Here is a 27,036-nt window from a genome sequence, read left to right as displayed (position 1 = left end):
TATGAGGGTTTAGGGCAGTGCAGTGGTCTTCGGGCAGTGTAGGGGGTCTTGCTGGGGGTGGTGTTTCAGGGATTAGGGCAGTGCAGTGGTGTTCGGTCATTGTAGGGGGTCGTGCTGGGTCTGGTGTTTCAGGGTTTAGGGCAGTGCAGTGGTGTTCGGGAAGTGTAGGGGGTCGTGCTGGCTCTAGTGTTTCAGGGCTTAGGGCAGTGCAGTGGTGTTCGGGCAGTGTAGGGGGTCTTGCTGGGGCTGGTGTTTCAGGGTTTAGGGCAGTGCAGTGGTGTTCGGGCAGTGTAGGGGGTTGTGTGGGGAGGTGTTTCAGGGTTTAAGGCAGTGCAGTGGAGTTCAGGAAGTATAGGGGGTTGTGCGGGGGTGGTGTTTCAGGGTTTAAGGCAGTGGTGTTCGGGCAGTGTAGGGGGTCTTGCTGGGGGTGGTGTTTCAGGAATTAGGGCAGTGCAGTGGTGTTCAGGCAGTGTAGGCGGTCGCACGGTGGTGGTGTTTCAGAGTTTAAGGCAGTTGAGCTCGGGAAGTGTAGGGGGTCTTGCTGGGGTTGGTGTATGAGGGTTTAGGGCAGTGCAGTGGTTTTCGGGCAGTGTAGGGGGTCTTGCTGGGGGTGGTGTTTCAGGGATAAGGGCAGTGCAGTGGTGTTCGGGCATTGTAGGGGGTTGTGCTGGGTCTGGTGTTTCAGGGTTTAGGGCAGTGCAGTGGTGTTCGGGAAGTGTAGGGGGTCGTGCTGGGTCTGGTGTTTCAGAGTTAGGGCAGTGCTGTGGTGTTCGGGCAGTGTAGGGGTCGTGCTGGGTCAGGTGTTTCATGGTTTAGGGCAGCGCAGTGGTTTTCGGGTTGTGTAGGGGGTTGTGCTGGTTCTGGTGTTTCAGAGTTTAAGGCAGTGCATTGGTGTCCGGGCAGTGTAGGGAGTGGTGCTCGGTCTGGTGTTTCAGGGTTTTGGGCAGTGCAGTGGTGTTCGGGCAGTGTAGGGTGTCTTGCTGTGGCTGGTGTTTCAGGGTTTGGGGCAGTGCAGTGGTGTTCGGTCAGTGTAGGGGGTTATGCTGGGGCTGGTATTTCAGGGTTTTGGGCAGTGCAGTGGTGTTCTGGGCACTGTAGCGGGTCTTGCTGGGGCTGGTGTGTCAGGGTGTATGGCAGTGCAGTGGTGTTCGGGCAGTGTAGGGCGTCTTGCTGCGGCTGGTGTTTCAGGGTTTAGGGCAGTGCAGTGGTGTTCGGGCAGTGTAGAGGGTCGTGCGGGGTTGGTGTTTCAGGGTTTAAGGCAGTGCATTGGTGTTTGGGCAGTGTAGGGGTCATGCTGGGGCTGGTGTTTCAGAGTTTAGGGCAGTGCAGTGGTGTTCGGGCAGTGTAGGGGGTCTTGCTGGGGGTGGTGTTTCAGGGTTTAGGGCAGTGCAGTGGTGTTCGGGCAGTGTAGGGGGTCATGCTGGGGGTTGGGTTTCAGGGTTTAGGGCAGTGCAGTGCAGTGGTGTTCGGGCAGTGTAGTGGGTCATGCTGGGGGTGGTCTTTCAGGGTTTTGGACAGTGCAGTGTTGTTCTGGGCACTGTAGGGGGTCTTGCTGGGGCTGGTGTTTCAGGGTTTAGGGCAGTGCAGTGGTGTTCGGGCAGTGTAGGGGGTCGTGCCGGTGGGTGGTATTTCAGGGTTTTGGGCAGTGCAGTGGTGTTCGGGGCACTGTAGGGGGTCTTGCTGGGGCTGGAGTTTCAGGGTTTAGGGCAGTGCAGTAGTGTTCGGGCAGTGTAGGGGGTCTTGCTGGGGCTGGTGTTTCAGGGTTTAGGGCAGTGCAGTGCTGTTTGGGCAGCGTAGGGGGTTGTTTCGAGGTGGTGTTTCAGGGTTTAAGGCAGTGCAGTGGTGTTCAGGCAGTGTAGGGGGTTGTGCGGGGGTGGTGTTTCAGGGTTTAAGGCAGTGGTGTTCAGGCAGTGTAGGGGGTCTTGCTGGGGTTGGTGTATGAGGGTTTAGGGCAGTGCAGTGGTGTTCAGGCAGTGAAGGGGGTCGTGCAGGGGTGGTGTTTCAGCGTTCAAGGCAGTGGTGTTCGGGCAGTGTAGGGTTTTGCTGGGGTTGGTGTATGAGGGTTTAGGGCAGTGCAGTGGTGTTTGGGCAGTGTAGGGGGTCTTGATGGGGATGCTGTTTCAGGGATTAGGGCAGTGCAGTGGTGTTCGAGCAGTGTAGGGGTTCGTGCTGGCTGTGGTGTTTCAGGGTTTAGGGCAGTGCAGTGGTGTTCTGGCAGTGTAGGGGGTCCTGCTGGGGCTGGTGTTTCAGGGTTTAGGGCAGTGCAGTGGAGTTCGGGTAGTGTAGGGGGTCATGCTGCGGGTGGTGTTTCAGGGTTTAGGGCAGTGTAGTGGTGTTTGGGCAGTGTAGGGGGTCTTGCTGGGGTTGGTGTTTCAGGGTTTAGGGCAGTGCAGTGGTGTTCGGGCAGTGTAGAGGGTCGTGCGGGGTTGGTGTTTCAGGGTTTAAGGCAGTGCATTGGTGTTTGGGCAGTGTAGGGGTCGTGCTGGGGCTGGTGTTTCAGAGTTTAGGGCAGTGCAGTGGTGTTCGGGCAGTGTAGGGGGTCTTGCTGGGGGTGGTGTTTCAGGGTTTAGGGCAGTGCAGTGGTGTTCGGGCAGTGTAGGGGGTCGTGCTGGGGGTTGGGTTTCAGGGTTTAGGGCAGTGCAGTGGTGTTCGGGCAGTGTAGTGGGTCATGCTGGGGGTGGTCTTTCAGGGTTTTGGACAGTGCAGTGGTGTTCTGGGCACTGTAGGGGGTCTTGCTGGGGCTGGTGTTTCAGGGTTTAGGGCAGTGCAGTGGTGTTCGGGCAGTGTAGGGGGTCGTGCCGGGGGTGGTATTTCAGGGTTTTGGGCAGTGCAGTGGTGTTCGGGGCACTGTAGGGGGTCTTGCTGGGGCTGGAGTTTCAGGGTTTAGGGCAGTGCAGTGGTGTTCGGGCAGTGTAGGGGGTCTTGCTGGGGCTGGTGTTTCAGGGTTTAGGGCAGTGCAGTGCTGTTTGGGCAGCGTAGGGGGTTGTTTCGAGGTGGTGTTTCAGGGTTTAAGGCAGTGCAGTGGTGTTCAGGCAGTGTAGGGGGTTGTGACGGGGTGGTTTTCAGGGTTTAAGGCAGTGGTGTTCAGGCAGTGTAGGGGGTCTTGCTGGGGTTGGTGTATGAGGGTTTAGGGCAGTGCAGTGGTGTTTGGGCAGTGTAGGGGGTCTTGCTGGGGTGGTGTTTCAATGATTAGGGCAGTGCAGTGGTTTTCGGGTATTGTAGGGGGTCGTGCGGGGTTGGTGTTTCAGGGTTTAAGGCAGTGAAGTGGTGTTCAGGCAGTGTAGGGGGTTGCGCGGTGGTGGTGTTTCAGGGTTTAAGGCAGTGGTGCTCGGGAAGTGTAGGGGGTCTTGCTGGGGTTGGTGTATGAGGGTTTAGGGCAGTGCAGTGGTCTTCGGGCAGTGTAGGGGGTCTTGCTGGGGGTGGGGTTTCAGGGATTAGGGCAGTGCAGTGGTGTTCGGGCATTGTAGGGGGTCGTGCTGGGTCTGGTGTTTCAGGGTTTAGGGCAGTGCAGTGGTGTTCGGGAAGTGTAGGGGGTCGTGCTGGCTCTAGTGTTTCAGGGCTTAGGGCAGTGCAGTGGTGTTCGGGCAGTGTAGGGGGTCTTGCTGGGGCTGGTGTTTCAGGGTTTAGGGCAGTGCAGTGGTGTTCGGGCAGTGTAGGGGGTTGTGTGGGGAGGTGTTTCAGGGTTTAAGGCAGTGCAGTGGAGTTCAGGAAGTATAGGGGGTTGTGCGGGGGTGGTGTTTCAAGGTTTAAGGCAGTGGTGTTCGGGCAGTGTAGGGGGTCTTGCTGGGGGTGGTGTTTCAGGGATTAGGGCAGTGCAGTGGTGTTCAGGCAGTGTAGGGGGTCGCACGGTGGTGGTGTTTCAGAGTTTAAGGCAGTTGAGCTCGGGAAGTGTAGGGGGTCTTGCTGGGGTTGGTGTATGAGGGTTTAGGGCAGTGCAGTGGTTTTCAGGCAGTGTAGGGGGTCTTGCTGGGGGTGGTGTTTCAGGGATAATGGCAGTGCAGTGGTGTTCGGGCATTGTAGGGGGTTGTGCTGGGTCTGGTGTTTCAGGGTTTAGGGCAGTGCAGTGGTGTTCGGGAAGTGTAGGGGGTCGTGCTGGGTCTGGTGTTTCAGAGTTAGGGCAGTGCTGTGGTGTTCGGGCAGTGTAGGGGTCGTGCTGGGTCAGGTGTTTCATGGTTTAGGGCAGCGCAGTGGTTTTCGGGTTGTGTAGGGGGTTGTGCTGGTTCTGGTGTTTCAGAGTTTAAGGCAGTGCATTGGTGTCCGGGCAGTGTAGGGAGTGGTGCTCGGTCTGGTGTTTCAGGGTTTTGGGCAGTGCAGTGGTGTTCGGGCAGTGTAGGGTGTCTTGCTGTGGCTGGTGTTTCAGGGTTTGGGGCAGTGCAGTGGTGTTCGGTCAGTGTAGGGGGTTATGCTGGGGCTGGTATTTCAGGGTTTTGGGCAGTGCAGTGGTGTTCTGGGCACTGTAGCGGGTCTTGCTGGGGCTGGTGTGTCAGGGTGTATGGCAGTGCAGTGGTGTTCGGGCAGTGTAGGGCGTCTTGCTGCGGCTGGTGTTTCAGGGTTTAGGGCAGTGCAGTGGTGTTCGGGCAGTGTAGAGGGTCGTGCGGGGTTGGTGTTTCAGGGTTTAAGGCAGTGCATTGGTGTTCGGGCAGTGTAGGGGTCATGCTGGGGCTGGTGTTTCAGAGTTTAGGGCAGTGCAGTGGTGTTCGGGCAGTGTAGGGGGTCTTGCTGGGGGTGGTGTTTCAGGGTTTAGGGCAGTGCAGTGGTGTTCGGGCAGTGTAGGGGGTCGTGCTGGGGGTTGGGTTTCAGGGTTTAGGGCAGTGCAGTGCAGTGGTGTTCGGGCAGTGTAGTGGGTCATGCTGGGGGTGGTCTTTCAGGGTTTTGGACAGTGCAGTGTTGTTCTGGGCACTGTAGGGGGTCTTGCTAGGGCTGGTGTTTCAGGGTTTAGGGCAGTGCAGTGGTGTTCGGGCAGTGTAGGGGGTCGTGCCGGTGGGTGGTATTTCAGGGTTTTGGGCAGTGCAGTGGTGTTCGGGGCACTGTAGGGGGTCTTGCTGGGGCTGGAGTTTCAGGGTTTAGGGCAGTGCAGTGGTGTTCGGGCAGTGTAGGGGGTCTTGCTGGGGCTGGTGTTTCAGGGTTTAGGGCAGTGCAGTGCTGTTTGGGCAGCGTAGGGGGTTGTTTCGAGGTGGTGTTTCAGGGTTTAAGGCAGTGCAGTGGTGTTCAGGCAGTGTAGGGGGTTGTGTGGGGGTGGTGTTTCAGGGTTTAAGGCAGTGGTGTTCAGGCAGTGTGGGGGGTCTTGCTGGGGTTGGTGTATGAGGGTTTAGGGCAGTGCAGTGGTGTTTGGGCAGTGTAGGGGGTCTTGCTGGGGGTGGTGTTTCAATGATTAGGGCAGTGCAGTGGTTTTCGGGTATTGTAGGGGGTCGTGCAGGGTTGGTGTTTCAGGGTTTAAGGCAGTGAAGTGGTGTTCAGGCAGTGTAGTGGGTTGCGCGGTGGTGGTGTTTCAGGGTTTAAGGCAGTGGTGCTCGGGAAGTGTAGGGGGTCTTGCTGGGGTTGGTGTATGAGGGTTTAGGGCAGTGCAGTGGTCTTCGGGCAGTGTAGGGGGTCTTGCTGGGGGTGGTGTTTCAGGGATTAGGCAGTGCAGTGGTGTTCGGGCATTGTAGGGGGTCGTGCTGGGTCTGGTGTTTCAGGGTTTAGGGCAGTGCAGTGGTGTTTGGGAAGTGTAGGGGGTCGTGCTGGCTCTAGTGTTTCAGGGCTTAGGGCAGTGCAGTGGTGTTCGGGCAGTGTAGGGGGTCTTGCTGGGGCTGGTGTTTCAGGGTTTAGGGCAGTGCAGTGGTGTTCGGGCAGTGTAGGGGGTTGTGTGGGGAGGTGTTTCAGGGTTTAAGGCAGTGCAGTGGAGTTCAGGAAGTATAGGGGGTTGTGCGGGGGTGGTGTTTCAGGGTTTAAGGCAGTGGTGTTCGGGCAGTGTAGGGGGTCTTGCTGGGGGTGGTGTTTCAGGGATTAGGGCAGTGCAGTGGTGTTCAGGCAGTGTAGGGGGTCGCGCGGTGGTGGTGTTTCAGAGTTTAAGGCAGTTGAGCTCGGGAAGTGTAGGGGGTCTTGCTGGGGTTGGTGTATGAGGGTTTAGGGCAGTGCAGTGGTTTTCGGGCAGTGTAGGGGGTCTTGCTGGGGGTGGTGTTTCAGGGATTAGGGCAGTGCAGTGGTGTTCGGGCATTGTAGGGGGTTGTGCTGGGTCTGGTGTTTCAGGGTTTAGGGCAGTGCAGTGGTGTTCGGGAAGTGTAGGGGGTCGTGCTGGGTCTGGTGTTTCAGAGTTAGGGCAGTGCTGTGGTGTTCGGGCAGTGTAGGGGTCATGCTGGGTCAGGTGTTTCATGGTTTAGGGCAGCGCAGTGGTGTTCGGGTTGTGTAGGGGGTTGTGCTGGTTCTGGTGTTTCAGAGTTTAAGGCAGTGCATTGGTGTCCGGGCAGTGTAGGGAGTGGTGTTCGGTCTGGTGTTTCAGGGTTTTGGGCAGTGCAGTGGTGTTCGGGCAGTGTAGGGTGTCTTGCTGTGGCTGGTGTTTCAGGGTTTGGGGCAGTGCAGTGGTGTTTGGTCAGTGTAGGGGGTTATGCTTGGGCTGGTATTTCAGGGTTTTGGGCAGTGCAGTGGTGTTCTGGGCACTGTAGCGGGTCTTGCTGGGGCTGGTGTGTCAGGGTGTATGGCAGTGCAGTGGTGTTCAGGCAGTGTAGGGCGTCTTGCTGCGGCTGGTGTTTCAGGGTTTTGGGCAGTGCAGTGGTGTTCGGGCAGTGTAGAGGGTCTTGCTGGGGCTGGTATTTCAGGGTGTTGGGCAGTGCAGTGGTGTTCTGGGCACTGTAGGGGGACTTGCTGGGGCTGGTGTTTCAGGGTTTTGGGCAGTGCAGTGCTGATCAGACACTGTAGGGGGTCTTGCTGGGGGCTGGTGTTTCAGGGTTTAAGGCAGTGCAGTGGTGTTCAGGCAGTGTAGTGGGTCGTACGAGGGTGGTGTTTCAGGGTTTAAAGCAGTGGTGTGAGGGCAGTGTAGGGGGTCTTGCTGGGGTTGGTGTATGAGGGTTTAGGGCAGTGCAGTGGTGTTCGGGCAGTGTAGGGGGTCTTGATGGGGATGGTGTTTCAGGGATTAAGGCAGTGCAGTGGTGTTCGGGCATTGTAGGGGGTCGTATGGGGGTGCTGTTTCAGGGTTTAAGGCAGTGCAGTGGTGTTCACGCAGTGTAGGGGATCGTGCGGGGGTGGTGTTTCAGGGTTTAAGGCAGTGGCGTTCAGGCAGTGTAGGGCGTCTTGCTGGGGATTTTGTTTCAGGGATTAGGGCAGTGCAGTGCTGTTCAGGCATTGTAGTGTGTCGGACAGGGGTAGTGTTTCAGGGTTTAAGGCAGTGCAGTGGTGTTCAAGCAGTGTAGGGGGTCATGCGGGGGTGGTGTTTCTGGGCTAAGACAGTGGTTTTCAGGCAGTGAAGGGGGTCTTGCTGGGGGTGGTGTTTCAGTGTTTAGGGCAGTGCAGTGGTGTTCGGGCAGTGTAGGGGGTCATGCGGGGGTGGTGTTTCAGGGTTTAAGGCAATGCAGTGGTGTTCGGGCAGTGTAGGGGGTCGTGCGGAGGTGGTGTTTCAGGGTTTGAGGCAGTGGTGTTCAAGCAGTGTAGGAGGTCGTGCTGGGGGTGGAGTTTCAGGGTTTAAGGCAGTGCAGTGGTGTTCGGGCAGTGTAGGGGGTCGTGCTGGGGCTGGTGTTTCAGGGTCTAGGGCAGTGCAGTGGTGTTCGGGCAGTGTAGGGGTCACGCTGGGGCTGGTGTTTCAGGGTTAAAGGCAGTGCAGTGGTATTCGGGCAGTGTAGGGAGTTTGCTTGGGCTGGTGTTTCAGGGTTTAGGGCAGTGCAGTGGTGTTCGGGCAGTGTAGGGGGCCGTGCTGTGGCTGGTGTTTCAGGGTTTAGGGCAGTGCAGTGGTGTTCAGGCAGTGTAGGGGGTCGTGCTGAGTCTGTTGTTTCAGGGTTTATGGCAGTGCAGTGGTGTTGGTCCAGTGTAGGGGGTCATGCTGGGGGTGGTGTTTCAGGGTTTAGGGCAGTGCACTGGTGTTCGGGCAGTGTAGGGGGTCTTGCTGGGGGTGGTGTTTCAGGGTTTAGGGCCGTGCAGTGATGTTCGGGCACTGTAGGGGTCGTGAGGGGGCTGGTGTTTCAGGGTTAAAGGCAGTGCAGTGGTATTCGGGCAGTGTAGGGAGTTTGCTGGGGCTGGTGTTTCAGGGTTAAGGGCATTGCAGTGGTGTTCGGGCAGTGTAGGGGGCCGTGCTGTGGCTGGTGTTTCAGGGTTTAGGGCAGTGCAGTGGTGTTCGGGCAGTGTAGGGGGTCGTGCTGAGTCTGTTGTTTCAGGGTTTATGGCAGTGCAGTGGTGTTGGTCCAGTGTAGGGGGTCATGCTAGGGGTGGTGTTTCAGGGTTTAGGGCAGTGCACTGGTGTTCGGGCAGTGTAGGGGGTCTTGCTGGGGGTGGTGTTTCAGGGTTTAGGGCAGTGCAGTGATGTTCGGGCACTGTAGGGGTCGTGAGGGGGCTGGTGTTTCAGGGTTTAAGGCAGTGCAGTGGTGTTCAGGTAGTATAGGGGGTCGTGAGGAAGTGCTGTTTCAGGGTTTAGGGCAGTGGTGTTCGGGCAGTGTAGGGTGTCTTACTGGGTGTGGAGTTTCAGGGATTAGGGCAGTGCAGTGCTGTTCGGGCATTGTAGGGGGTCGTGCTGGGGCTGATGTTTCCGGGTTTATGGCAGTGCAGTGGTGTTCGGGCAGAGTGGGGAGTTGTGCTGGGGCTGGTGTTTCAGGGTTTAGGGTAGTGCAGTGGTCTTCCGGCAGTGAAGGGGGTCGTGCTGGGTCTGATGTTTCAGGGTTTATGGCAGTGCAGTGGTGTTCGGGCAGTGTAGGGGGTCATGCTGGGGTTGGTGCTTCAGGGTTTAATCGCAGTGCAGTGGTGCTCGGGCAGTGTAGGGGGTCGTGCTGGGGCTGGTGTTTCAGGGTTTAGGGCACTGCAGTGGTGTTCGGGCAGTGTAGGGGCTTGTGCTGGGGCTGGTGTTTCAGGGTTTAGGGCAGTGCAGTGGTGTTCGGGAAGTGTAGGGGGTCTTTCTGGGAGTGGTGTTTCAGGGTTTTGGGCAGTGCAGTGGTGTTCGGGCAGTGTAGGGGTCTTACTGGGGGTAGTGTTTCAGGGTTTAGGGCAGTGCAGTGGTGTTCACGCAGTGTAAGGGGGCGTGCGGGGCCGGTGTTTCAGGGTTTAAGGCAGTGGTGTTCGGGCAGTGTAGGGGGTCCTGCTGGGGATGCTGTTTCAGGGATTAGGGCAGTGCAGTGCTGTTCGGGCATTGTAGGGTGTCGTGCGGGGTGGTGTTTCAGGGTTTAAGGCAGTTCAGTGGTGTTCAGGCAGTGTAGGGGGTCATGCGGGGTGGTGTTTCAGGGATTAGGGCAGTGCAGTGGTGTTCGGGCATTGTAGGGGTCTTGCTGGGTCGGGTGTTTCAGGGTTTAGGGCAGTGCAGTGGTGTTCGGGCAGTATAGGGGGTCGTGCTGGGTCAGGTGTTTCATGGTTTAGGGCAGCGCAGTGGTGTTCGGGCAGTGTAGGCGGTTGTGCTGGGTCTGGTGTTTCAGAGTTTAGGGCAGTGCAGTGGTGTTCGGGCAGTGTAGGGGGTCTTGCTGCGGCTGGTGTTTCAGGGTTTGGGGCAGTGCAGTGGTGTTCGGTCAGTGTAGGGGGTTATGCTGGGGCTGGTATTTCAGGGTTTTGGGCAGTGCAGTGGTGTTCGGGCAGTGTAGGGGTCGCACTGGGGCTGGTGTTTCAGGGTTAATGGCAGTGCAGTTGTATTCAGGCAGTGTAGGGAGTTGTGCTGGGGCTGGTGTTTCAGGGTTTGAGGCAGTAGTGTTCAAGCTGTGTAGGAGGTCGTGCAGGGGTGGAGTTTCAGGGTTTAAGGCAGTGCAGTGGTGTTCGGGCAGTGTAGGGGGTCGTGCTGGGGCTGGTGTTTCAGGGTTTAGGGCAGTGCAGTGGTGTTCGGGCAGTGTAGGGGTCGCGCTGGGGCTGGTGTTTCAGGGTTAATGGCAGTGCAGTGGTATTCGGGCAGTGTAGGGAGTCGTGCTGGGGCTGGTGTTTCAGGGTTTAGGGCAGTGCAGTGGTGTTCGGGCAGTGTAGGGGGTCGTGCTGTGGCTGGTGTTTCAGGGTTTATGGCAGTGCAGTGGTGTTCGGGCAGTGTAGGGGGTCGTGCTGGGTCTGTTGTTTCAGGGTTTATGGCAGTGCAGTGTTGTTCAGGCAGTGTAGGGAGTCATGCTGGGGGTGGTGTTTCAGGGTTTAGGGCCATGCACTGGTGTTCGGGCAGTGTAGGGGGTCTTGCTGGGGGTGGTGTTTCAGGGTTTAGGGCAGTGCAGTGATGTTTCGGCACTGTAGGGGTCGTGTAGGGGCTGGTGTTTCAGGGTTTAAGGCAGTGGTGTTCGGGCAGTGTAGGGGTCTTGCTGGGGGTGGTGTATGAGGGTTTAGGGCAGTGCAGTGGTGTTAGGGCAGTGTAGGGTGTCTTACTGGGGGTGGAGTTTCAGGGATTAGGGCAGTGCAGTGCTGTTTGGGCATTGTAGGGTTTCGTGCTGGGGCTGATGTTTCAGGGTTTATGGCAGTGCAGTGGTGTTCGGGCAGTGTAGGGAGTTGTGCTGGGGCTGGTGTTTCAGGGTTTAGGGTAGTGCAGTGGTGTTCGGGAAGTATAGGGGGTCGTGCTGGGGCTGGTGTTTCAGGATTTAGGGCAGTGCAGTGGTGTTCGGGCAGTGTAGGGGGTCGTGCTGGGTCTGATGTTTCAGGGTTTATGGCAGTGCAGTGGTGTTCGGGCAGTGTAGGGGGTCATGCTGGGGTTGGTGTTTCAGGGTTAAGGGCAGTGCAGTGGTGTTCGGGCATTGTAGGGTCTCGTGCTGGGGCTGATGTTTCAGGGTTTATGGCAGTGCAGTGGTGTTTGGGCAGTGTAGGGAGTTGTGCTGGGGGTGGTGTTTCAGGGTTTAGGGCCATGCACTGGTGTTCGGGCAGTGTAGGGGGTCTTGCTGGGGGTGGTGTTTCAGGGTTTAGGGCAGTGCAGTGATGTTCGGGCACTGTAGGGGTCGTGCAGGGGCTGGTGTTTCAGGGTTTAAGGCAGTGCAGTGGTGTTCAGGTAGTGTAGGGGGTCGTGAGGGGGTGCTGTTTCAGGGTTTAGGGCAGTGGTGTTCGGGCAGTGTAGGGGTCTTGCTGGGGGTGGTGTATGAGGGTTTAGGGCAGTGCAGTGGTGTTAGGGCAGTGTAGGGTGTCTTACTGGGGGTGAAGTTTCAGGGATTAGGGCAGTGCAGTGCTGTTCGGGCATTGTAGGGTTTCGTGCTGGGGCTGATGTTTCAGGGTTTATGGCAGTGCAGTGGTGTTCGGGCAGTGTAGGGAGTTGTGCTGGGGCTGGTGTTTCAGGGTTTGAGGCAGTAGTGTTCAAGCTGTGTAGGAGGTCGTGCAGGGGTGGAGTTTCAGGGTTTAAGGCAGTGCAGTGGTGTTCGGGCAGTATAGGGGGTCGTTCTGGGGCTGGTGTTTCAGGGTTTAGGGCAGTGCAGTGGTGTTCGGGCAGTGTAGGGGTCGCGCTGGGGCTGGTGTTTCAGGGTTAATGGCAGTGCAGTGGTATTCGGGCAGTGTAGGGAGTCGTGCTGGGGCTGGTGTTTCAGGGTTTAGGGCAGTGCAGTGGTGTTTGGGCAGTGTAGGGGGTCGTGCTGTGGCTGGTGTTTCAGGGTTTATGGAAGTGCAGTGGTGTTCGGGCAGTGTAGGGGGTTGTGCTGGGTCTGTTGTTTCAGGGTTTATGGCAGTGCAGTGTTGTTCGGGCAGTGTAGGGGGTCATGCTGGGGGTGGTGTTTCAGGGTTTAGGGCCATGCACTGGTGTTCGGGCAGTGTAGGGGGTCTTGCTGGGGGTGGTGTTTCAGGGTTTAGGGCAGTGCAGTGATGTTTGGGCACTGTAGGGGTCGTGCAGGGGCTGGTGTTTCAGGGTTTAAGGCAGTGGTGTTCGGGCAGTGCAGGGGTCTTGCTGGGGGTGGTGTATGAGGGTTTAGGGCAGTGCAGTGGTGTTAGGGCAGTGTAGGGTGTCTTACTGGGGGTGGAGTTTCAGGGATTAGGGCAGTGCAGTGCTGTTCGGGCATTGTAGGGTTTCGTGCTGGGGCTGATGTTTCAGGGTTTATGGCAGTGCAGTGGTGTTCGGGCAGTGTAGGGAGTTGTGCTGAGGCTGGTGTTTCAGGGTTTAGGGTAGTGCAGTGGTGTTCGGGAAGTGTAGGGGGTCGTGCTGGGGCTGGTGTTTCAGGATTTAGGGCAGTGCAGTGGTGTTCGGGCAGTGTAGGGGGTCATGCTGGGTCTGATGTTTCAGGGTTTATGGCAGTGCAGTGGTGTTCGGGCAGTGTAGGGGGTCATGCTGGGGTTGGTGTTTCAGGGTTAAGGGCAGTGCAGTGGTGTTCGGGCATTGTAGGGTTTTGTGCTGGGGCTGATGTTTCAGGGTTTATGGCAGTGCAGTGGTGTTCGGGCAGTGTAGGGAGTTGTGCGGGGGTGGTGTTTCAGGGTTTAGGGCCATGCACTGGTGTTCGGGCAGTGTAGGGGGTCTTGCTGGGGGTGGTGTTTCAGGGTTTAGGGCAGTGCAGTGATGTTCGGGCACTGTAGGGGTCGTGCAGGGGCTGGTGTTTCAGGGTTTAAGGCAGTGCAGTGGTGTTCAGGTAGTGTAGGGGGTCGTGAGGGGGTGCTGTTTCAGGGTTTAGGGCAGTGGTGTTCGGGCAGTGTAGGGGTCTTGCTGGGGGTGGTGTATGAGGGTTTAGGGCAGTGCAGTGGTGTTAGGGCGGTGTAGGGTGTCTTACTGGGGGTGGAGTTTCAGGGATTAGGGCAGTGCAGTGCTGTTCGGGCATTGTAGGGTTTCGTGCTGGGGCTGATGTTTCAGGGTTTATGGCAGTGCAGTGGTGTTCGGGCAGTGTAGGGAGTTGTGCTGGGGCTGGTGTTTCAGGGTTTAGGGTAGTGCAGTGGTGTTCGGGAAGTGTAGGGGGTCGTGCTGGGGCTGGTGTTTCAGGATTTAGGGCAGTGCAGTGGTGTTCGGGCAGTGTAGGGGTTCGTGCTGGTTCTGATGTTTCAGGGTTTATGGCAGTGCAGTGGTGTTCGGGCAGTGTAGGGGGTCATGCTGGGGTTGGTGTTTCAGGGTTAAGGGCAGTGCAGTGGTGTTCGGGCATTGTAGGGTTTTGTGCTGGGGCTGATGTTTCAGGGTTTATGGCAGTGCAGTGGTGTTCGGGCAGTGTAGGGAGTTGTGCGGGGGTGGTGTTTCAGGGTTTAGGGCCATGCACTGGTGTTCGGGCAGTGTAGGGGGTCTTGCTGGGGTGGTGTTTCAGGGTTTAGGGCAGTGCAGTGATGTTCGGGCACTGTAGGGGTCGTGCAGGGGATGGTGTTTCAGGGTTTAAGGCAGTGCAGTGGTGTTCAGGTAGTGTAGGGGGTCGTGAGGGGGTGCTGTTTCAGGGTTTAGGGCAGTGGTGTTCGGGCAGTGTAGGGGTCTTGCTGGGGTGGTGTATGAGGGTTTAGGGCAGTGCAGTGGTGTTAGGGCAGTGTAGGGTGTCTTACTGGGGGTGGAGTTTCAGGGATTAGGGCAGTGCAGTGCTGTTTGGGCATTGTAGGGTTTCGTGCTGGGGCTGATGTTTCAGGGTTTATGGCAGTGCAGTGGTGTTCGGGCAGTGTAGGGAGTTGTGCTGGGGCTGGTGTTTCAGGGTTTAGGGTAGTGCAGTGGTGTTCGGGAAGTGTAGGGGGTCGTGCTGGGGCTGGTGTTTCAGGATTTAGGGCAGTGCAGTGGTGTTCGGGCAGTGTAGGGGGTCGTGCTGGGTCTGATGTTTCAGGGTTTATGGCAGTGCAGTGGTGTTCGGGCAGTGTAGGGGGTCATGCTGGGGTTGGTGTTTCAGGGTTTAGGGCAGTGCAGTGGTGCTCGGGCAGTGTAGGGGGTCGTGCGGGGCCGGCATTTCAGGGTTTAAGGCAGTGGTGTTCGGGCAGTGTAGGGGGTCTTGCTGGGGATGCTGTTTCAGGGATTAGGGCAGTGCAGTGCTGTTCGGGCATTGTAGGGTGTCGTGCGGTGTGGTGTTTCAGGGTTTAAGGCAGTTCAGTGGTGTTCACGCAGTGTAGGGGGTCATGCGGGGTGGTGTTTCAGGGATTAGGGCAGTGCAGTGGTGTTCGGGCATTGTAGGGGTCTTGCTGGGTCTGGTGTTTCAGGGTTTAGGGCAGTGCAGTGGTGTTCAGGCAGTGTAGGGAGTCGTGCTGGGGCTGGTGTTTCAGGGTTTAGGGCAGTGCAGTGGTGTTCGGGCAGTGTAGGGGGTCGTGCTGTGGCTGGTGTTTCAGGGTTTATGGCAGTGCAGTGGTGTTCGGGCAGTGTAGGGGGTCGTGCTGGGTCTGTTGTTTCGCGGTTTATGGCAGTGCAGTGTTGTTCGGGCAGTGTAGGGGGTCATGCTGGGGGTGGTGTTTCAGGGTTTAGGGCCGTGCACTGGTGTTCGGGCAGTGTAGGGGGTCTTGCTGGGGGTGGTGTTTCAGGGTTTAGGGCAGTGCAGTGATGTTCAGGCACTGTAGGGGTCGTGCAGGGGCTGGTGTTTCTGGGTTTAAGGCAGTGCAGTGGTGTTCAGGTAGTGTAGGGGGTCGTGAGGGGGTGCTGTTTCAGGGTTTAGGGCAGTGGTGTTCGGGCAGTGTAGGGGTCTTGCTGGGGGTGGTGTATGAGGGTTTAGGGCAGTGCAGTGGTGTTAGGGCAGTGTAGGGTGTCTTACTGGGGGTGGAGTTTCAGGGATTAGGGCAGTGCAGTGCTGTTCGGGCATTGTAGGGTTTCGTGCTGGGGCTGATGTTTCAGGGTTTATGGCAGTGCAGTGGTGTTCGGGCAGTGTAGGGAGTTGTGCTGGGGCTAGTGTTTCAGGGTTTAGGGTAGTGCAGTGGTGTTCGGGAAGTGTAGGGGGTCGTGCTGGGGCTGGTGTTTCAGGATTTAGGGCAGTGCAGTGGTGTTCGGGCAGTGTAGGGGGTCGTGCTGGGTCTGATGTTTCAGGGTTTATGGCAGTGCAGTGGTGTTCGGGCAGTGTAGGGGGTCATGCTGGGGTTGGTGTTTCAGGGTTTAGGGCAGTGCAGTGGTGCTCGGGCAGTGTAGGGGGTCATGCTGGGGCTGGTGTTTCAGGGTTTAGGGCACTGCAGTGGTTTTCGGGCAGTGTAGGGGCTCGTGCTGGGGCTGGTGTTTCAGGGTTTAGGGCAGTGCAGTGGTGTTCGGGAAGTGTAGGGGGTCTTTCTGGGAGTGGTGTTTCAGGGTTTTGGGCAGTGCAGTGGTGTTCGGGCAGTGTAGGGGTCTTACTGGGGGTAGTGTTTCAGGGTTTAGGGCAGTGCAGTGGTGTTCACGCAGTGTAGGGGGTCGTGCGGGGGCGGTGTTTCAGGGTTTAAGGCAGTGGTTTTCGGGCAGTGGAGGGGGTCTTGCTGGGGATGGTGTTTCAGGGAATAGGGCAGTGCAGTGCTGTTGGGGCATTGTAGGGTGTCGTGCGGGGGTGGTGTTTCAGGGTTTAAGGCAGTTCAGTGGTGTTCAGGCAGTGTAGGGGGTCATGCGGGGTGGTGTTTCTGGGTTTAAGGCAGTGGTTTTCGGGCAGTGAAGGGGGTGTTGCTGGGGGTGGTGTTTCACTGTTTAGGGCAGTGCAGTGGTGTTCGGGCAGTGTAGGGGGTCTTGCTGGGGATGCTGTTTCAGGGAATAGGGCAGTGCAGTGCTGTTGGGGCATTGTAGGGTGTCGTGCGGGGTGGTGTTTCAGGGTTTAAGGCAGTTCAGTGGTGTTCAGGCAGTGTAGGGGGTCATGCGGGGTGGTGTTTCAGGGATTAGGGCAGTGCAGTGGTGTTCGGGCATTGTAGGGGTCTTGCTGGGTCTGGTGTTTCAGGGTTTAGGGCAGTGCAGTGGTGTTCGGGCAGTGTAGGGGGTCGTGCTGGGTCAGGTGTTTCATGGTTTAGGGCAGCGCAGTGGTGTTCGGGCAGTGTAGGCGGTTGTGCTGGGTCTGGTGTTTCAGAGTTTAGGGCAGTGCAGTGGCGTTCGGGCAGTGTAGGGGGTCTTGCTGCGGCTGGTGTTTCAGGGTTTGGGGCAGTGCAGTGGTGTTCGGTCAGTGTAGGGAGTTATGCTGGGGCTGGTATTTCAGGGTTTTGGGCAGTGCAGTGATGTTCGGGCAGTGTAGGAGTTGCGCTGGGGCTGGTGTTTCAGGGTTAATGGCAGTGCAGTGGTATTCGGGCAGTGTAGGGAGTTGTGCTGGGGCTGGTGTTTCAGGGTTTAGGGCAGTGCAGTGGTGTTCGGGCAGTGTAGGGGTCGCGCTGGGGCTGGTGTTTCAGGGTTAATGGCAGTGCAGTGGTATTCAGGCAGTGTAGGGAGTCGTGCTGGGGCTGGTGTTTCAGGGTTTGAGGCAGTAGTGTTCAAGCTGTGTAGGAGGTCGTGCAGGGGTGGAGTTTCAGGGTTTAAGGCAGTGCAGTGGTGTTCAGGCAGTGTAGGGGGTCATGCTGGGGCTGGTGTTTCAGGGTTTCGGGCAGTGCAGTGGTGTTCGGGCAGTGTAGGGGTCGCGCTGGGGTTGGTGTTTCAGGGTTAATGGCAGTGCAGTGGTATTCGGGCAGTGTAGGGAGTCGTGCTGGGGCTGGTGTTTCAGGGTTTAGGGCAGTGCAGTGGGTTTAGGGCAGTGCAGTGGTGTTCGGGCAGTGTAGGGGGTCGTGCTGTGGCTGGTGTTTCAGGGTTTATGGCAGTGCAGTGGTGTTCGGGCAGTGTAGGGGTCGTGCTGGGTCTGTTGTTTCAGGGTTTATGGCAGTGCAGTGTTGTTTGGGCAGTGTAGGGGGTCATGCTGGGGGTGGTGTTTCAGGGTTGAGGGCCATGCACTGGTGTTCGGGCAGTGTAGGGGGTCTTGCTGGGGGTGGTGTTTCAGGGTTTAGGGCAGTGCAGTGATGTTCGGGCACTGTAGGGGACGTGCAGGGGCTGGTGTTTCAGGGTTTAAGGCAGTGCAGTGGTGTTCAGGTAGTGTAGGGGGTCGTGAGGGGGTGCTGTTTCAGGGTTTAGGGCAGTGGTGTTCGGGCAGTGTAGGGGTCTTGCTGGGGGTGGTGTATGAGGGTTTAGGGCAGTGCAGTGGTGTTAGGGCAGTGTAGGGTGTCTTACTGGGGGTGGAGTTTCAGGGATTAGGGCAGTGCAGTGGTGTTTGGGCAATGGAGGGGTCATACTGGGGGTAGTGTTTCAGGGTTTAGGGCAGTGCAGTGGTGTTCACGCAGTGTAGGGGGTCGTGCGGGGGTGGTGTTTCAGGGTTTAAGGCAGTGGTGTTCGGGCACTGTAGGGGGTCTCGCTGGGGATGGTGTTTCAGGGATTAGGGCAGTGCAGTGCTGTTCAGGCATTGTAGGGTGTCGTGCGGGGGTGGTGTTTCAGGGTTTAAGGCAGTTCAGTGGTGTTCAGGCAGTGTAGGGGGTCATGTGGGGTGGTGTTTCAGGGTTCAAGGCAGTGGTGTTCGGGCAGTATAGGGGGTCTTGCTGGGGTTGGTGTATGAGGGTTTAGGGCAGTGCAGTGGTGTTTGGGCAGTGTAGGGGGTCTTGCTGGGGTTGGTGTTTCAGGGATTAGGGCAGTGCAGTGGTTTTCGGGTATTGTAGGGGGTCGTGCGGGGTTGGTGTTTCAGGGTTTAATAGGGCAGTGGTGTTCAGGCAGTGTAGGGGGTCGCGCGGTGGTGGTGTTTCAGGGTTTAAGGCAGTGGAGCTCGGGAAGTGTAGGGGGTCTTGCTGGGGTTGGTGTATGAAGGTTTAGGGCAGTGCAGTGGTCTTCGAGCAGTGTAGGGGGTCTTGCTGGGGGTGGTGTTTCAGGGATTAGGGCAGTGCAGTGGTGTTCGGGCATTGTAGGGGTCGTGCTGGGTCTGGTGTTTCAGGGTTTAGGGAAGTGCAGTGGTGTTCTGGAAGTGTAGGGGGTCATGCTGGCTCTAGTGTTTCAGGGCTTAGGGCAGTGTAGTGGTGTTCGGGCAGTGTAAGGGGTCGTGCTGGGTCTGGTGTTTCAGGGTTAGGGCAGTGCAGTGTTGTTCGGGCAGTGTAGGGGGTCGTGCTGGGTCAGGTGTTTCATGGTTTAGGGCAGCGCAGTGGTGTTCGGGTTGTGTTGGGGGTTGTGCTGGGTCTGGTGTTTCAGAGTTTAAGGCAGTGCAGTGGTGTCCGGGCAGTGTAGGGAGTGGTGCTCGGTCTGGTGTTTTAGGGTTTTGGGCAGTGCAGTGGTGTAGGGCAGTGTAGGGTGTCTTGCTGTGGCTGGTGTTTCAGGGTTTGGGGAAGTGCAGTGGTGTTCGGTCAGTGTAGGGGGTTATGCTGGGGCTGGTATTTCAGGGTTTTGGGCAGTGCAGTGGTGTTCGGGCAGTGTAAGGGGTTGTGCTGGGTCTGGTGTTTCAGGGTTAGGGCAGTGCAGTGTTGTTCGGGCAGTGTAGGGGGTCGTGCTGGGTCAGGTGTTTCATGGTTTAGGGCAGCGCAGTGGTGTTCGGGTTGTGTAGGGGGTTGTGCTGGGTCTGGTGTTTCAGAGTTTAAGGCAGTGCAGTGGTGTCCGGGCAGTGTAGGGAGTGGTGCTCGGTCTGGTGTTTTAGGGTTTTTGGCAGTGCAGTGGTGTAGGGCAGTGTAGGGTGTCTTGCTGTGGCTGGTGTTTCAGGGTTTGGGAAAGTGCAGTGGTGTTCGGTCAGTGTAGGGGGTTATGCTGGGGCTGGTATTTCAGGGTTTTGGGCAGTGCAGAGGTGTTCGGGAAGTGTAGGGGGTCGTGCTGGCTCTAGTGTTTCAGGGTTAGGGCAGTGCAGTGGTGTTTGGGCAGTGTAGGGGGTCGTGCTGGGTCAGGTGTTTCATGGTTTAGGGCAGCGCAGTGGTGTTCGGGTTGTGTAGGGGGTTGTGCTGGGTCTGGTGTTTCAGAGTTTAAGGCAGTGCAGTGGTGTCCGGGCAGTGTAGGGAGTGGTGCTCGGTCTGGTGTTTCAGGGTTTTGGGCAGTGCAGTGGTGTAGGGCAGTGTAGGGTGTCTTGCTGTGGCTGGTGTTTCAGGGTTTGGGGAAGTGCAGTGGTGTTCGGTCAGTGTAGGGGCTTATGCTGGGGCTGGTATTTCAGGGTTTTGGGCAGTGCAGTGGTGTTCTGGGCACTGTAGAGGGTCTTGCTGGGGCTGGTGTATCAGGGTTTAGGGCAGTGCAGTGGTGTTCGGGCAGTGTAGGGCATCTTGCTGCGGCTGGTGTTTCAGGGTTTTGGGCAGTGCAGTGGTGTTCAGGCAGTGTAGAGGGTCTTGCTGGGGCTGGTATTTCAGGGTTTTGGGCAGTGCAGTGGTGTTCTGGGCACTGTAGGAGGTCTTGCTGTGGCTGGTGTTTCAGGGTTTTGGGCAGTGCAGTGCTGATCAGACACTGTAGGAGTTCTTGCTGGGGGCTGGTGTTTCAGGGTTTAAGGCAGTGCAGTGGTGTTCAGGCAGTGTAGGGGGTCGTGCGAGGGTGGTGTTTCAGGGTTTAAAGCAGTGGTGTTAGGGCAGTGTAGGGGGTCTTGCTGAGGTTGGTGTATGAGGGTTTAGGGCAGTGCAGTGGTGTTCGGGCAGTGTAGGGGGTCTTGATGGGGGTGGTGTTTCAGGGATTAGGGCACTGCAGTGGTGTTCGGGCATTGTAGGGGGTCGTACAGGGGTGCTGTTTCAGGGTTTAAGGCAGTGCAGTGGTGTTCACGCAGTCTAGGGGGTCGTGCGGGGGTGGTGTTTCAGGGTTTAAGGCAGTGGTGTTCAGGCAGTGTAGGGGGTCTTGCTGGGGATAGTGTTTCAGGGATTAGGGTGGTGCAGTGCTGTTCGGGCATTGTAGGGTTTCGTGCAGGGGTAGTGTTTCAGGGTTTAAGGCAGTGCAGTGGTGTTCAGGCAGTGTAGGGGGTCATGCGGGGTGGTGTTTCTGGGTTTAAGGCAGTGCAGTGGTGTTCGGGCAGTGAAGGGGTCTTGCTGGGGGTGGTGTTTCAGTGTTTAGGGCAGTGCAGTGGTGTTTGGGCAGTGTAGAGGGTCATGCGGGGGTGCTGTTTCAGGGTTTAAGGCAATGCAGTGGTGTTCGGGCAGTGTAGGGGGTCGTGCGGACGTGGTGTTTCAGGGTTTGAGGCAGTGGTGTTCAAGCAGTGTAGGAGGTCGTGCAGCGGTGGAGTTTCAGGGTTTAAGGCAGTGCAGTGGTGTTCGGGCAGTGTAGGGGGTCGTGCTGGGGCTGGTGTTTCAGGGTTTAGGGCAGTGCAGTGATGTTCGGGCAGTGTAGGAGTCACGCTGGGGCTGGTGTGTCAGGGTTATTGGCAGTGCAGTGGTATTTGGGCAGTGTAGGGGGTCATGCGGGGTGGTGTTTCAGGGTTTAAGGCAATGCAGTGGTGTTCGGGCAGTGTAGGGGGTCGTGCGGAGGTGGTGTTTCAGGGTTTGAGGCAGTGGTGTTCAAGCAGTGTAGGAGGTCGTTCAGGGGTGGAGTTTCAGGGTTTAAGGTAATGCAGTGGTGTTCGGGCAGTGTAGGGGGTCGTGCTGGGGCTGGTGTTTCAGGGTTTAGGGCAGTGCAGTGATGTTCGGGCAGTGTAGGAGTTGCGCTGGGGCTGGTGTTTCAGGGTTAATGGCAGTGCAGTGGTATTCGGGCAGTGTAGGGAGTTGTGCTGGGGCTGGTGTTTCAGGGTTTAGGGCAGTGCAGTGGTGTTCGGGCAGTGTAGGGGGTCGTGCTGTGGCTGGTGTTTCAGGGTTTAGGGCAGTGCAGTGGTGTTCGGGCAGTGTAGGGGGTCATGCTGGTGGTGGTGTTTCAGGGTTTAGGGCTGTGCACTGGTGTTCGGGCAGTGTAGGAGGTCTTGCTGGGGGTGGTGTTTCAGGGTTTAGGGCAGTGCAGTGATGTTCGGGCACTGTAGGGGTCGTGCGGGGACTGGTGTTTCAGGGTTTAAGGCAGTTCAGTGGTGTTCAGGCAGTGTAGGGGGTCATGCGGGGTGGTGTTTCAGGGATTAGGGCAGTGCAGTGGTGTTCGGGCATTGTAGGGGTCTTGCTGGGTCTGGTGTTTCAGGGTTTAGGGCAGTGCAGTGTTGTTCGGGCAGTGTAGGGGGTCGTGCTGGGTCAGGTGATTCATGGTTTAGGGCAGCGCAGTGGTGTTCGGGCAGTGTAGGCGGTTGTGCTGGGTCTGGTGTTTCAGAGTTTAGGGCAGTGCAGTGGCGTTCGGGCAGTGTACGGGTCACGCTGGGGCTGGTGTTTCAGGGTTAAAGGCAGTGCAGTGGTATTCGGGCAGTGTAGGGAGTTTGCTTGGGCTGGTGTTTCAGGGTTTAGGGCAGTGCAGTGGTGTTCGGGCAGTGTAGGGGGCCGTGCTGTGGCTGGTGTTTCAGGGTTTAGGGCAGTGCAGTGGTGTTCGGGCAGTGTAGGGGGTCGTGCTGAGTCTGTTGTTTCAGGGTTTATGGCAGTGCAGTGGTGTTGGTCCAGTGTAGGGGGTCATGCTGGGGGTGGTGTTTCAGGGTTTAGGGCAGTGCACTGGTGTTCGGGCAGTGTAGGGGGTCTTGCTGGGGGTGGTGTTTCAGGGTTTAGGGCAGTGCAGTGATGTTCGGGCACTGTAGGGGTCGTGAGGGGGCTGGTGTTTCAGGGTTAAAGGCAGTGCAGTGGTATTCGGGCAGTGTAGGGAGTTTGCTGGGGCTGGTGTTTCAGGGTTAAGGGCATTGCAGTGGTGTTCGGGCAGTGTAGGGGGCCGTGCTGTGGCTGGTGTTTCAGGGTTTAGGGCAGTGCAGTGGTGTTCGGGCAGTGTAGGGGGTCGTGCTGAGTCTGTTGTTTCAGGGTTTATGGCAGTGCAGTGGAGTTGGTCCAGTGTAGGGGGTCATGCTAGGGGTGGTGTTTCAGGGTTTAGGGCAGTGCACTGGTGTTCGGGCAGTGTAGGGGGTCTTGCTGGGGGTGGTGTTTCAGGGTTTAGGGCAGTGCAGTGATGTTCGGGCACTGTAGGGGTCGTGAGGGGGCTGGTGTTTCAGGGTTTAAGGCAGTGCAGTGGTGTTCAGGTAGTATAGGGGGTCGTGAGGAAGTGCTGTTTCAGGGATTAGGGTGGTGCAGTGCTGTTCGGGCATTGTAGGGTTTCGTGCAGGGGTAGTGTTTCAGGGTTTAAGGCAGTGCAGTGGTGTTCAGGCAGTGTAGGGGGTCATGCGGGGTGGTGTTTCTGGGTTTAAGGCAGTGCAGTGGTGTTCGGGCAGTGAAGGGGTCTTGCTGGGTCTGGTGTTTCAGGGTTTAGGGCAGTGCAGTGTTGTTCGGGCAGTGTAGGGGGTCGTGCTGGGTCAGGTGATTCATGGTTTAGGGCAGCGCAGTGGTGTTCGGGCAGTGTAGGCGGTTGTGCTGGGTCTGGTGTTTCAGAGTTTAGGGCAGTGCAGTGGCGTTCGGGCAGTGTACGGGTCACGCTGGGGCTGGTGTTTCAGGGTTAAAGGCAGTGCAGTGGTATTCGGGCAGTGTAGGGAGTTTGCTTGGGCTGGTGTTTCAGGGTTTAGGGCAGTGCAGTGGTGTTCGGGCAGTGTAGGGGGCCGTGCTGTGGCTGGTGTTTCAGGGTTTAGGGCAGTGCAGTGGTGTTCGGGCAGTGTAGGGGGTCGTGCTGAGTCTGTTGTTTCAGGGTTTATGGCAGTGCAGTGGTGTTGGTCCAGTGTAGGGGGTCATGCTGGGGGTGGTGTTTCAGGGTTTAGGGCAGTGCACTGGTGTTCGGGCAGTGTAGGGGGTCTTGCTGGGGGTGGTGTTTCAGGGTTTAGGGCAGTGCAGTGATGTTCGGGCACTGTAGGGGTCGTGAGGGGGCTGGTGTTTCAGGGTTAAAGGCAGTGCAGTGGTATTCGGGCAGTGTAGGGAGTTTGCTGGGGCTGGTGTTTCAGGGTTAAGGGCATTGCAGTGGTGTTCGGGCAGTGTAGGGGGCCGTGCTGTGGCTGGTGTTTCAGGGTTTAGGGCAGTGCAGTGGTGTTCGGGCAGTGTAGGGGGTCGTGCTGAGTCTGTTGTTTCAGGGTTTATGGCAGTGCAGTGGAGTTGGTCCAGTGTAGGGGGTCATGCTAGGGGTGGTGTTTCAGGGTTTAGGGCAGTGCACTGGTGTTCGGGCAGTGTAGGGGGTCTTGCTGGGGGTGGTGTTTCAGGGTTTAGGGCAGTGCAGTGATGTTCGGGCACTGTAGGGGTCGTGAGGGGGCTGGTGTTTCAGGGTTTAAGGCAGTGCAGTGGTGTTCAGGTAGTATAGGGGGTCGTGAGGAAGTGTTTCAGGGTTTAGGGCAGTGGTGTTCGGGCAGTGTAGGGTGTCTTACTGGGTGTGGAGTTTCAGGGATTAGGGCAGTGCAGTGCTGTTCGGGCATTGTAGGGGGTCGTGCTGGGGCTGATGTTTCCGGGTTTATGGCAGTGCAGTGGTGTTCGGGCAGAGTGGGGAGTTGTGCTGGGGCTGGTGTTTCAGGGTTTAGGGTAGTGCAGTGGTCTTCCGGCAGTGAAGGGGGTCGTGCTGGGTCTGATGTTTCAGGGTTTATGGCAGTGCAGTGGTGTTCGGGCAGTGTAGGGGGTCATGCTGGGGTTGGTGCTTCAGGGTTTAATCGCAGTGCAGTGGTGCTCGGGCAGTGTAGGGGGTCATGCTGGGGCTGGTGTTTCAGGGTTTAGGGCACTGCAGTGGTGTTCGGGCAGTGTAGGGGCTTGTGCTGGGGCTGGTGTTTCAGGGTTTAGGGCAGTGCAGTGGTGTTCGGGAAGTGTAGGGGGTCTTTCTGGGAGTGGTGTTTCAGGGTTTTGGGCAGTGCAGTGGTGTTCGGGCAGTGTAGGGGTCTTACTGGGGGTAGTGTTTCAGGGTTTAGGGCAGTGCAGTGGTGTTCACGCAGTGTAAGGGGGCGTGCGGGGCCGGTGTTTCAGGGTTTAAGGCAGTGGTGTTCGGGCAGTGTAGGGGGTCCTGCTGGGGATGCTGTTTCAGGGATTAGGGCAGTGCAGTGCTGTTCGGGCATTGTAGGGTGTCGTGCGGGGTGGTGTTTCAGGGTTTAAGGCAGTTCAGTGGTGTTCAGGCAGTGTAGGGGGTCATGCGGGGTGGTGTTTCAGGGATTAGGGCAGTGCAGTGGTGTTCGGGCATTGTAGGGGTCTTGCTGGGTCGGGTGTTTCAGGGTTTAGGGCAGTGCAGTGGTGTTCGGGCAGTGTAGGGGGTCGTGCTGGGTCAGGTGTTTCATGGTTTAGGGCAGCGCAGTGGTGTTCGGGCAGTGTAGGCGGTTGTGCTGGGTCTGGTGTTTCAGAGTTTAGGGCAGTGCAGTGGTGTTCGGGCAGTGTAGGGGGTCTTGCTGCGGCTGGTGTTTCAGGGTTTGGGGCAGTGCAGTGGTGTTCGGTCAGTGTAGGGGGTTATGCTGGGGCTGGTATTTCAGGGTTTTGGGCAGTGCAGTGGTGTTCGGGCAGTGTAGGGGTCGCGCTGGGGCTGGTGTTTCAGAGTTAATGGCAGTGCAGTTGTATTCAGGCAGTGTAGGGAGTTGTGCTGGGGCTGGTGTTTCAGGGTTTGAGGCAGTAGTGTTCAAGCTGTGTAGGAGGTCGTGCAGGGGTGGAGTTTCAGGGTTTAAGGCAGTGCAGTGGTGTTCGGGCAGTGTAGGGGCTCGTGCTGGGGCTGGTGTTTCAGGGTTTAGGGCAGTGCAGTGGTGTTCAGGCAGTGTAGGGGTCGCGCTGGGGCTGGTGTTTCAGGGTTAATGGCAGTGCAGTGGTATTCGGGCAGTGTAGGGAGTCGTGCTGGGGCTGGTGTTTCAGGGTTTAGGGCAGTGCAGTGGTGTTCGGGCAGTGTAGGGGGTCGTGCTGTGGCTGGTGTTTCAGGGTTTATGGCAGTGCAGTGGTGTTCGGGCAGTGTAGGGGGTCGTGCTGGGTCTGTTGTTTCAGGGTTTATGGCAGTGCAGTGTTGTTCAGGCAGTGTAGGGAGTCATGCTGGGGGTGGTGTTTCAGGGTTTAGGGCCATGCACTGGTGTTCGGGCAGTGTAGGGGGTCTTGCTGGGGGTGGTGTTTCAGGGTTTAGGGCAGTGCAGTGATGTTTGGGCACTGTAGGGGTCGTGTAGGGGCTGGTGTTTCAGGGTTTAAGGCAGTGGTGTTCGGGCAGTGTAGGGGTCTTGCTGGGGGTGGTGTATGAGGGTTTAGGGCAGTGCAGTGGTGTTAGGGCAGTGTAGGGTGTCTTACTGGGGGTGGAGTTTCAGGGATTAGGGCAGTGCAGTGCTGTTTGGGCATTGTAGGGTTTCGTGCTGGGGCTGATGTTTCAGGGTTTATGGCAGTGCAGTGGTGTTCGGGCAGTGTAGGGAGTTGTGCTGGGGCTGGTGTTTCAGGGTTTAGGGTAGTGCAGTGGTGTTCGGGAAGTATAGGGGGTCGTGCTGGGGCTGGTGTTTCAGGATTTAGGGCAGTGCAGTGGTGTTCGGGCAGTGTAGGGGGTCGTGCTGGGTCTGATGTTTCAGGGTTTATGGCAGTGCAGTGGTGTTCGGGCAGTGTAGGGGGTCATGCTGGGGTTGGTGTTTCAGGGTTAAGGGCAGTGCAGTGGTGTTCGGGCATTGTAGGGTCTCGTGCTGGGGCTGATGTTTCAGGGTTTATGGCAGTGCAGTGGTGTTCGGGCAGTGTAGGGAGTTGTGCTGGAGGTGGTGTTTCAGGGTTTAGGGCCATGCACTGGTGTTCGGGCAGTGTAGGGGGTCTTGCTGGGGGTGGTGTTTCAGGGTTTAGGGCAGTGCAGTGATGTTCGGGCACTGTAGGGGTCGTGCAGGGGCTGGTGTTTCAGGGTTTAAGGCAGTGCAGTGGTGTTCAGGTAGTGTAGGGGGTCGTGAGGGGGTGCTGTTTCAGGGTTTAGGGCAGTGGTGTTCGGGCAGTGTAGGGGTCTTGCTGGGGGTGGTGTATGAGGGTTTAGGGCAGTGCAGTGGTGTTAGGGCAGTGTAGGGTGTCTTACTGGGGGTGAAGTTTCAGGGATTAGGGCAGTGCAGTGCTGTTCGGGCATTGTAGGGTTTCGTGCTGGGGCTGATGTTTCAGGGTTTATGGCAGTGCAGTGGTGTTCGGGCAGTGTAGGGAGTTGTGCTGGGGCTGGTGTTTCAGGGTTTGAGGCAGTAGTGTTCAAGCTGTGTAGGAGGTCGTGCAGGGGTGGAGTTTCAGGGTTTAAGGCAGTGCAGTGGTGTTCGGGCAGTATAGGGGGTCGTTCTGGGGCTGGTGTTTCAGGGTTTAGGGCAGTGCAGTGGTGTTCGGGCAGTGTAGGGGTCGCGCTGGGGCTGGTGTTTCAGGGTTAATGGCAGTGCAGTGGTATTCGGGCAGTGTAGGGAGTCGTGCTGGGGCTGGTGTTTCAGGGTTTAGGGCAGTGCAGTGGTGTTCGGGCAGTGTAGGGGGTCGTGCTGTGGCTGGTGTTTCAGGGTTTATGGCAGTGCAGTGGTGTTCGGGCAGTGTAGGGGGTCGTGCTGGGTCTGTTGTTTCAGGGTTTATGGCAGTGCAGTGTTGTTCGGGCAGTGTAGGGGGTCATGCTGGGGGTGGTGTTTCAGGGTTTAGGGCCATGCACTGGTGTTCGGGCAGTGTAGGGGGTCTTGCTGGGGGTGGTGTTTCAGGGTTTAGGGCAGTGCAGTGATGTTTGGGCACTGTAGGGGTCGTGCAGGGGCTGGTGTTTCAGGGTTTAAGGCAGTGGTGTTCGGGCAGTGCAGGGGTCTTGCTGGGGGTGGTGTATGAGGGTTTAGGGCAGTGCAGTGGTGTTAGGGCAGTGTAGGGTGTCTTACTGGGGGTGGAGTTTCAGGGATTAGGGCAGTGCAGTGCTGTTCGGGCATTGTAGGGTTTCGTGCTGGGGCTGATGTTTCAGGGTTTATGGCAGTGCAGTGGTGTTCGGGCAGTGTAGGGAGTTGTGCTGAGGCTGGTGTTTCAGGGTTTAGGGTAGTGCAGTGGTGTTCGGGAAGTGTAGGGGGTCGTGCTGGGGCTGGTGTTTCAGGATTTAGGGCAGTGCAGTGGTGTTCGGGCAGTGTAGGGGGTCGTGCTGGGTCTGATGTTTCAGGGTTTAAGGCAGTGCAGTGGTGTTCGGGCAGTGTAGGGGGTCATGCTGGGGTTGGTGTTTCAGGGTTAAGGGCAGTGCAGTGGTGTTCGGGCATTGTAGGGTTTTGTGCTGGGGCTGATGTTTCAGGGTTTATGGCAGTGCAGTGGTGTTCGGGCAGTGTAGGGAGTTGTGCGGGG

Source organism: Triturus cristatus, chromosome 1_1 (assembly GCF_964204655.1).
Source record: "Triturus cristatus chromosome 1_1, aTriCri1.1, whole genome shotgun sequence".
Classification (NCBI taxonomy): Eukaryota; Metazoa; Chordata; class Amphibia; order Caudata; family Salamandridae; genus Triturus; species Triturus cristatus.
This window is presented reverse-complemented; position numbering follows the sequence as displayed.